Genomic DNA, 11,131 nt, shown 5'->3' on the forward strand with positions numbered 1-11,131 from the left:
CAAACAATAAAAAAACAAACAAACGAACCAAAAATGAACAAAAAGCACAGAAAAGTAAGAAAAAAAACTCCACCTCAACTGAAATGTGTAAAACTCTAACCTGCGACTCGCACGTGCCCAAACTCCCAGCATGCACCAGAGAGAGAGAGAGCTTCATTGGTAGAGTTAATCAAGTAAATACATAGCATGACACTTTGTCTTAGTGGTTAGCACTGTTGCCTGACAACAAAAAAGTCAGGGGATCGATTCCCACCTGTGCACTTTCTGTGTGGTGTTTGGATCTTCTCCTTGTGTCTGTTTGGGTTTCTTCCAGTTCCGTCCCACTGCCAAAAACAGGCTTATTTAGGGTCTGCTCCTTTCTCTGTCCCTGAGCAAGGCAGCATCTCTACATTTGGAGTCAGTCCCATGGTATGGACTGTGGCTGCACACTGCCCCTAGTGGTTAGATTGTGTCTAACTGTAACTTGGATAATTAAATGGAAATTTCTTTCTATGTATATGCAATGACAATAAGGACCCTTCTTCTTCTTCTTCTTTGTGAGATTGAGATGAGGAGGACCCCTGACACTGTGAGGTAACTTCAGCTACCGCACTTTGTCCATGTAGTGTTTCCATGGACATGATCCGGCCCACAGGGGGTCTCAGTGTCCAGGACTCCAGAGACTGGAGAAGAACACCTGGCTGCAGCAGAAAGACGGTACCTTTGGAGACATGGGGCTGGACTGGCTGTCAGCCTGAGGTTGCCATTCAGGATGTGGAGTGTGGTTTCAGGGTGTGTTGGATGTGGGCCCAAGCAGCACCAGCAGACCTGACTTTGTGTGTGTTTGCTCTCCTGACTCACAGTGATCACTGACAGTGTTTTAATGTCATGTTTGTGACGACGTGAACTTGTCTTTTAATCCGGGTTTGATTTCATTTCCTTAAATAATTGGAAAGGGGGTGGGGGTGCATCATCACCAGCAAGAATTGTTTAGTCAAAATAATTTTGCGTGACAGCTGCACCATCAAGAACCTGCAGACATCCCAGAAACATCTCCTCACTAGAAAATTTGACTTTTGTCCAAGTTATTGAAGGATTAAGTTTGTCTTGGAACGTTCAGCTGGTCTGTGGTCCAGCCTCTGTCCTGCCCATCTTCATATTGTTGTTCAAAGGTCACGTGGGCGCTAACAGCACTTTAATTCCGTCGGATGTTTGCAGCAGTTGGTGAGATCTATTTATTATGGCAGAGTGCTCTCCCAGAGCAGCTTGTTTGAGCAGCTAATCGTTCAGACGGACTTTATCTAAATTGGATGGTGAAGCAGAAAATGCTGCGGTCCTCTAACTGGCATCTGAAGACTTTACAAAGCTCCCTGTCCTCCATTTAGTTAGACACTAATTGAAAAGTAAATAGTCCACCTGAGTGCACACAGGAATCGGTGAGTGATTCCTCCTTAGCTGCCGGAGGAATGGATCGGTGCTGTCGTGTCCCGTCTCCTGCTGTCCATTGTTCCAAACGGCCTCCCTCGTGCATTAGCTATTACGTTATTAATGTGTCCGCATTGGCCCTTTTCACACACGCACACACTAAGTAGATGGCAGGACATTTTCAGGTCTCACTGTTGACTCACCAGATGGTGAACAAAGCAGCAGCTTCATCTGAAAGGAGTACATGGACTGAATGTGGCTCCATCCTGTTCCAGTAAGGTGCCGCGCTGCGACCCAGGTTTCCCACACGATTCCCAACCAGTGCACCTTTCCAAAACAATGTGGTCATTGTTCCTTGATGTTCTGCTGTTGCTGGGGACAGTCCACTGCCCTGTCCATCATTTAGAACCACCTGACCTTCACCTTTCTATTCCTGCTTTGCTCTTGAACGTGTGTTCCAATTTACAGTCACACAGTTATTCGCGTGCCAATGATGTCAGGATGAAGCACTCCAAGGTCACAAAAATGGACATAGAGAGGACTTGTGACCTCGCCAAAAAGATGTGTCGACATTCATTAATAGTCTCTGGTCCACTCCCCTCCTGAGGTAATGATGGGGCTTTTAGCAGGCCGACACATGTAGACAGACAAACACATACACACCTATGGTCTATTTAGATTCACCAGTTCACCTACATGTTTTTGGAAGTGGGAGGAGCATCTGGAGGGAACCCATGCAAACATGGGGAGAACATGCAAACTCCACACAGGAAGGACCAGGGGCCTCATGTACAAAGGCTGCATATCCACAAAAATGTGGTGTACGTCCGTCTCCACACTCACGTTCAGATGTATCAAAAGTGAAATGACTGTGGAAATGTACGGTGCATCACACAAAAAAACCTGGCTGGCGTATGCACGTTTCTCAACTCAACTCAAATGTTATTTATAGAGCACATTTAAAGCAACCAGAGTTTACCAAAGTGCTGTACACATTAAAACAAAATAAATAATAAAACAGTAATACAATAAATACTAATACTAAAATACATAATGCAGTGCTATAAAACAAATAAAAATTAATTAAAATTTTGCCAAAAGTCCACTAAGCTTGGTTAAAAGCTAAAGAGAAGAGGTGAGTCTTTAAAGAAGATGTAAAACCTTAATAGATCCTGCAGAACGGATGTGCCAGGGCAGGTTGTTCCAGAGCCTATAGGGGGTGCTGCCACAAATGCTCTGTCACCTTTAATTTTTAGCCTCATTTTTGGGGTGACTAGTAGCAGTTGATTTGTGGATCTTAATGCTCTGGCAGGAGCGTAGACATAGAGGAGCTCAGACAAATACTGCGGGCTTAATAAGAGCTTTAAAAACAAACAATAAAATTTTCTATTTTGTGTTCTAAAAGCAACTGGAAGCCAGTGCACATATCCACATACCTGAGGCGAGCGTGTATTGAGGGAACACGAGGATTTACTAGCAAATGGGAATAACTGTCTCATAAACTAATTCCAATTTCCAAGGCCACTGTTACTGGAGTTGTGCACAGAACTGTACAATACCGTGAGCAGCCAGGGGTTGTCTGTGCCCACACAGGTGCTAACCACGTTGGGCTTCCTGGTATCAGGTGCATTCCAGCGTGAGCTGGCCAATCAGTCAGGAGTGTGCCAGTCAACCTTGAGCCAAGCCATGACAGCTGTGTGGATGGTACTTTAGAGTTACACTCTGTCTCACGCCGTTAATGCATCTGATCGGCTCTCTGACGCTCAGATTAAAGTTACAGCGTGTTAGTTTATATTTACACTCTGTCTCATGGTGTTAAAGTGTCTGATCGACTCTGAGGCTCAGATTAAAGTTACAGCGTGTTAGTTTATATTTACACTCTGTCTCACAGTGTTAAAGTGTCTCATCGACTCTCTGAGGCTCAGATTAAAGTTACAGTGTATTAGCTTATATTTACACTCTGTCTCACGGTGTTAAAGTGTCTCATCGACTCTCTGAGGCTCAGAGTAAAGTTACAGCGTGTTAGTTTATATTTAAACTCTGTCTCACGGTGTTAAAGTGTCTCATCGACTCTCTGAGGCTCATATTAAAGTTACCACGTGTTAGTTTATATTTACACTCTGTCTCACGGTGTTAAAGTGTCTGATCAGATCTCTGACGCTCAGATTAAAGTTACTGCATGTTAGTTTATATTTACACTCTGTCTCACGGTGTTAAAGTGTCTGATCGACTCCCTGAGGCTCAGATTAAAGTTACAGCGTGTTATCTTATGTTTACACTCTGTCTCACGGTGTTAAAGTGTCTCATCGACTCTCTGAGGCTCAGATTAAAGTTACAGTGTATTAGCTTATATTTACACTCTGTCTCACGGTGTTAAAGTGTCTCATCGACTCTCTGAGGCTCAGAGTAAAGTTACAGCGTGTTAGCTTATATTTACACTCTCTCACGGTGTTAAAGTGTCTCATCGACTCTCTGAGGCTCAGATTAAAGTTACAGTGTATTATCTTATATTTACACTCTGTCTCACGGTGTTAAAGTGTCTCATCGACTCTCTGAGGCTCATATTAAAGTTACCACGTGTTAGTTTATATTTACACTCTGTCTCACGGTGTTAAAGTGTCTGATCGACTCTCTGAGGCTCAGAGTAAAGTTACCACGTGTTAGCTTATATTTACACTCTCTCACGGTGTTAAAGTGTCTCATCGACTCTCTGAGGCTCAGAGTAAAGTTACAGCGTGTTAGTTTATATTTAAACTCTGTCTCACGGTGTTAAAGTGTCTCATCGACTCTCTGAGGCTCATATTAAAGTTACCACGTGTTAGTTTATATTTACACTCTGTCTCACGGTGTTAAAGTGTCTGATCGACTCTCTGAGGCTCAGATTAAAGTTACAGCGTGTTATCTTATATTTACACTCTGTCTCACGGTGTTAAAGTGTCTCATCGACTCTCTGAGGCTCAGATTAAAGTTACAGCGTATTAGCTTATATTTACACTCTGTCTCACAGTGTTGGTCTGGTCGGCTCTCTGAGGCTCATATTAAAGTTGCTGTATGTAGATTTTTAACACAGCAGTAAACACTACATCCATCCAAAATGAATTTGTTTTGAACATGATTTATGACCAACATACAACAATTAAAATGAAATATAATAAAAATAGTGAAATACAAATTCATATTTTAAGATTCTGTGGTGTTTTTGGTGTTATGCATTATGTAAATTTGATTGGCTCAAGTTGTGGCTCGTACAATAGGAGAATCATGACTAATCTTGAACCTGCATTGCTTGAACAAATTTCAACCCAGTTCTGTACGTGCCAATAGAATAACTAGATCCAACAAACGTTTCATTTTAAAAGAGTTGCTCCCCAACAGAGATGTGGAATTACAACAAAACAAAATTTTATCTGATGGGAAGCCTTGAAGATTTAAAATATGAGAAAAAACACCACAAGCATTCAAGAATTCAACAAGTGTGTGTGGTGAGGTGATGATCACATTCAGTATATCAGACATGTGAAATGGAAATCAGAAATAATTTAATATGATTTTAACAAAAACAATCAAATATCTTGAATGAAATGAGACTTAAATACATTGATTTCTCTTTTGATTAAAACTATACTAAAATTAACTAACTTTTAGTCGACAAAAATTGCTAAATAAAATAAAAATAGTATGTGTATGTCTAAATATGACAAAAACTAAAAAGGACATTTTACAAAAGACTAAATAAATAAGACTAAATAAAAAAGGTGAACAAAGTAACACTAACTCACATATAAACATAGACAGACAGACGTGACACAGATACACACATACAGACACAGACAGATACACACAGACAGACAGACAGACACAGAGATACAGATACAGACAAACAGACAGACAGATACAGATGCAGTGAGACAGACACAGACAGATACAGACAGACACACAGATACAGACATACCGACAGACAGACACAGACAGACAGACACACAGATACAGATACACAAAGACAGACAGACATACAGACAGAAACACAGACACACACGTACAGACAGACGAACAGGTACAGACAGACAGACACACACACACACAGATACAGATACACAAAGACAGACAGACACAGATACAGATAGACAGACAGATACAGACAGACGAACAGGTACAGCCAGACACACACACACACACACAGATACAGATACACAAAGACAGACAGACACAGATACAGATAGACAGACAGATACAGACAGACGAACAGGTACAGACAGACACACACACACAGATACAGATACAGACAGACAGACAGACACAGACAGATACAGACACACAGATACAGATACACACAGATACACAAAGACATACAGACAGACAGACACACAGATACAGATACACACATACAGACAAACACAGACAGACAAACAGACAGACAGACACAGACACAGGCAGACACACAGACAGACACACAGATCCAGATGCAGAAAGACAGACACAGACAGATACAGACATACCGACAGACAGACACAGACAGACAGACACACAGATACAGATACACAAAGACAGACAGACATACAGACAGAAACACAGACACACACGTACAGACAGACGAACAGGTACAGACAGACAGACACACACACACACAGATACAGATACACAAAGACAGACAGACACAGATACAGATAGACAGACAGATACAGACAGACGAACAGGTACAGCCAGACACACACACACACACACACAGATACAGATACAGACAGACAGACAGACACAGACAGATACAGACACACAGATACAGATACACAAAGACATACAGACAGATACAGACACACACAGATACACAAAGACATACAGACAGACAGACACACAGATACAGATACACACATACAGACAAACACAGACAGACAAACAGACAGACAGACACAGACACAGGCAGACACACAGACAGGCACACAGATCCAGATGCAGAAAGACAGACACAGACAGATACAGACAGACACACAGATACAGATAGACAGACAGATACAGACAGACGAACAGGTACAGCCAGACACACACACACACAGATACAGATACACAAAGACAGACAGACACAGATACAGATAGACAGACAGATGCAGAAAGACAGACACAGACAGATACAGACATACCGACAGACAGACACAGACAGACAGACACACAGATACAGATACACAAAGACAGACAGACATACAGACAGAAACACAGACACACACGTACAGACAGACGAACAGGTACAGACAGACACACACACACACACACAGATACAGATACACAAAGACAGACAGACACAGATACAGATAGACAGACAGATACAGACAGACGAACAGGTACAGCCAGACACACACACACACACACACACACACAGATACAGATACAGACAGACAGACAGACACAGACAGATACAGACACACAGATACAGATACACAAAGACATACAGACAGATACAGACACACAGATACAGATACACACATACAGACAAACACAGACAGACAAACAGACAGACAGACACAGACACAGGCAGACACACAGACAGACACACAGATCCAGATGCAGAAAGACAGACACAGACAGATACAGACAGACACACAGATACAGATAGACAGACAGATACAGACAGACGAACAGGTACAGCCAGACACACACACACACACACACAGATACAGATACACAAAGACAGACAGACACAGATACAGATAGACAGACAGATACAGACAGACAGACACACAGATACAGATGCAGAAAGACAGACAGACAGACAGATACAGATGCACAGATACAGATACACACATACACACAGACAGACACAAAGATACAGATAGACACAGACAGACAGACAGACACAGACACCCAGACAGACAAACACAGACACCCAGACAGACAGACACACAGATTCACACATACAGACAGACAGACAGACAAACACACAGATGCAAAAAGACAGACAGACAGACAGACACAGACAGATACAGAAAGACACACACATACAGACAGACACACAGATACAGATACACAAAGACAGACAGACACACACAGACACACAGATACAGATACATAAAGACAGACAGACATGCAGACAGACACACAGCTACAGACAGACAGACTTGACACAGGCAGACAGACAGACACACAGATTCACACATACATACAGACAGACAGACAGATACAGAGGCACAGATACAGATACACACATACAGACAGACAGACACAGAGATACAGATAGACACAGACAGACAGACAAACACACAAATACAGATGCAGAAAGACAGACAGACAGACACAGACAGACAGACCTGACACAGGCAGACACCCAGACAGACAGACACACAGATTCACACATACAGACAGACAGACAGACAAACACACAGATACAGAAAGACACACACATACAGACAGACACACAGATACAGATACATAAAGGCAGACAGACATGCAGACAGACACACAGCTACAGACAGACAGACTTGACACAGGCAGACAGACAGACACACAGATTCACACATACATACAGACAGACAAACACACAGATACAGATGCAGAAAGACAGACAGACACAGTCAGATACAGACAGACACACACATACAGTCAGACACACAGATACAGACAGACAGACAGACACACAGATACAGTCAGACACACAGATACAGACAGACAGACAGACACACAGATACAGTCAGACACACAGATACAGACAGACACACAGATACAGACAGACAGACAGACACACAGATACAGTCAGACACACAGATACAGACAGACAGACAGACACAGACAGATACAGACACACAGATACAGATACACAAAGACATACAGACAGATACACAGATAGAGACACACACAGATGCACAAAGACATACAGACAGACAGACACACAGATACAAACAGACACACAGACAGACAGATACAAAGATACAGATACACACAGACAAACACAGACAGACAAACAGATACAGACAGACAGACAGACTTGACACAAGCAGACACACAGACAGACACACAGATCCAGATGCAGAAAGACAGACACAGACAGATACAGACAGACAGACACATACAGACAGATACAGACAGACACACAGATACACAAAGACAGACAAACAGACAGACACACAGATTCACACATACAGACAGACAGACAAACACACAGATTCACAAAGACAGGCAGACACACAGATACAGACAGACAGACAGACAGACAGACAGATACAGAAATAGATACACACATACAGACAAACAGACAGACAGACAGATACACACAGACACATACAGACAGACACACAGATACACAACGACAGACAGACAGACAGACAGACTTGACACAGGCAGACACACAGATACACACAGATACACACATACAGACAGACACAGACAGATACAGAAAGACACACACATACAGACAGACACAGACACACATATACAGATACACAAAGACAGACAGACATGCAGACAGACACACAGCTACAGACAGACAGACTTGACACAGGCAGACAGACAGACACAGATTCACACATACATACAGACAGACAGACAGACAGACAAACACACAGATACAGATGCAGAAAGACAGACAGACACAGACAGATACAGACAGACAGACAGACACAGACAGATACAGACAGACAGATACAGATACACACATACGGACAGACAGACAGACAGACTTGACACAGGCAGACACACAGACAGACACACAGATCCAGATGCAGAAAGACAGACACAGACAGATACAGACAGACAGACACATACAGACAGATACAGACAGACACACAGATTCACACATACAGACAGACAGACAGACAAACACACAGATACAGATGCAGAAAGACAGACAGACTGACACACAGATACAGACAGACAGACACAGATAGACAGACACATAGATGCAGACAGACACAGACACACATATACAGATACACAAAGACAGACACACACAGACAGACAGACAGACACAGACACACAGATGCAGATACACAAATACAGACAGACATACAGACAGACACACAGATACAGACAGACAGATTTGACACAGGCAGACACACAGACAGACAGACACACAGATTCACACATACATATGGACAGACAGACAAACACACAGATACAGATGCAGAAAGACAGACAGACAGATATAGACAGACACACACATACAGACAGTCAGACACACAGATACAGACAGATACAGACAGACAGATACAGATACACAAAAACATACAGACAGATACACAGATACAGACAGACACACAGATACACAAAGACAGGCAGACACACAGATACAGACAGACAGACAGACAGATAGATACAGAGATACAGATACACACATACAGACAAACACAGACAGACAGACAGATACACACAGACACATACAGACAGACACACAGATACACAACGACAGACAGACAGACAGACAGACAGACTTGACACAGGCAGACACACAGACAGACAGACATACAGATACACACATACAGACAGACACAGACAGATACAGAAAGACACACACATACAGACAGACACAGATAGATAGACACAAAGATGCAGACAGACACAGACACACATATACAGATACACAAAGACAGACAGACATGCAGACAGACACACAGCTACAGACAGACAGACTTGACACAGGCAGACAGACAGACACACAGATTCACACATACATACAGACAGACAGACAGATACAGACGCACAGATACAGATACACACATACAGACAGACAGACACAGAGATACAGATAGACACAGACAGACAGACAGACAAACACACAAATACAGATGCAGAAAGACAGACAGACAGACACAGACAGACAGACCTGACACAGGCAGACACCCAGACAGACAGACACACAGATTCACACATACAGACAGACAGACAGACAAACACACAGATGCAAAAAGACAGACAGACAGACAGACACAGACAGATACAGAAAGACACACACATACAGACAGACACACAGATACAGATACACAAAGACAGACACACACAGATACAGATACATAAAGACAGACAGACATGCAGACAGACACACAGCTACAGACAGACAGACTTGACACAGGCAGACAGACAGACACACAGATTCACACATACATACAGACAGACAAACACACAGATACAGATGCAGAAAGACAGACAGACACAGTCAGATACAGACAGACACACACATACAGTCAGACACACAGATACAGACAGACAGACAGACACACAGATACAGTCAGACACACAGATACAGACAGACAGACACAGACAGATACAGACACAGATACAGATACACAAAGACATACAGACAGATACACAGACAGACAGACACACAGATACAAACAGACAGACAGACAGATACAAAGATACAGATACACACAGACAAACACAGACAGACAAACAGATACAGACAGACAGACAGACTTGACACAAGCAGACACACAGACAGACACACAGATCCAGATGCAGACAGACAGACACAGACAGATACAGACAGACAGACACATACAGACAGATACAGACAGACACACAGATACAGATACACATGCAGACATATCGACAGACTTGACACAGACAGACATATACAGTAAGACACAGAGATACAGATACACACACATGCAGACATATAGACAGACTTGACACAGACAGACAGAAAGATACAGTCAGACACACAGACAGACACTCAGATACAGATACACACAGACAGACAGACAGATACAGGCAGACATATAGACAGACACTCAGATACAGATACACACAG

Source organism: Thalassophryne amazonica, chromosome 18, assembly GCF_902500255.1.
Source record: "Thalassophryne amazonica chromosome 18, fThaAma1.1, whole genome shotgun sequence".
Classification (NCBI taxonomy): Eukaryota; Metazoa; Chordata; class Actinopteri; order Batrachoidiformes; family Batrachoididae; genus Thalassophryne; species Thalassophryne amazonica.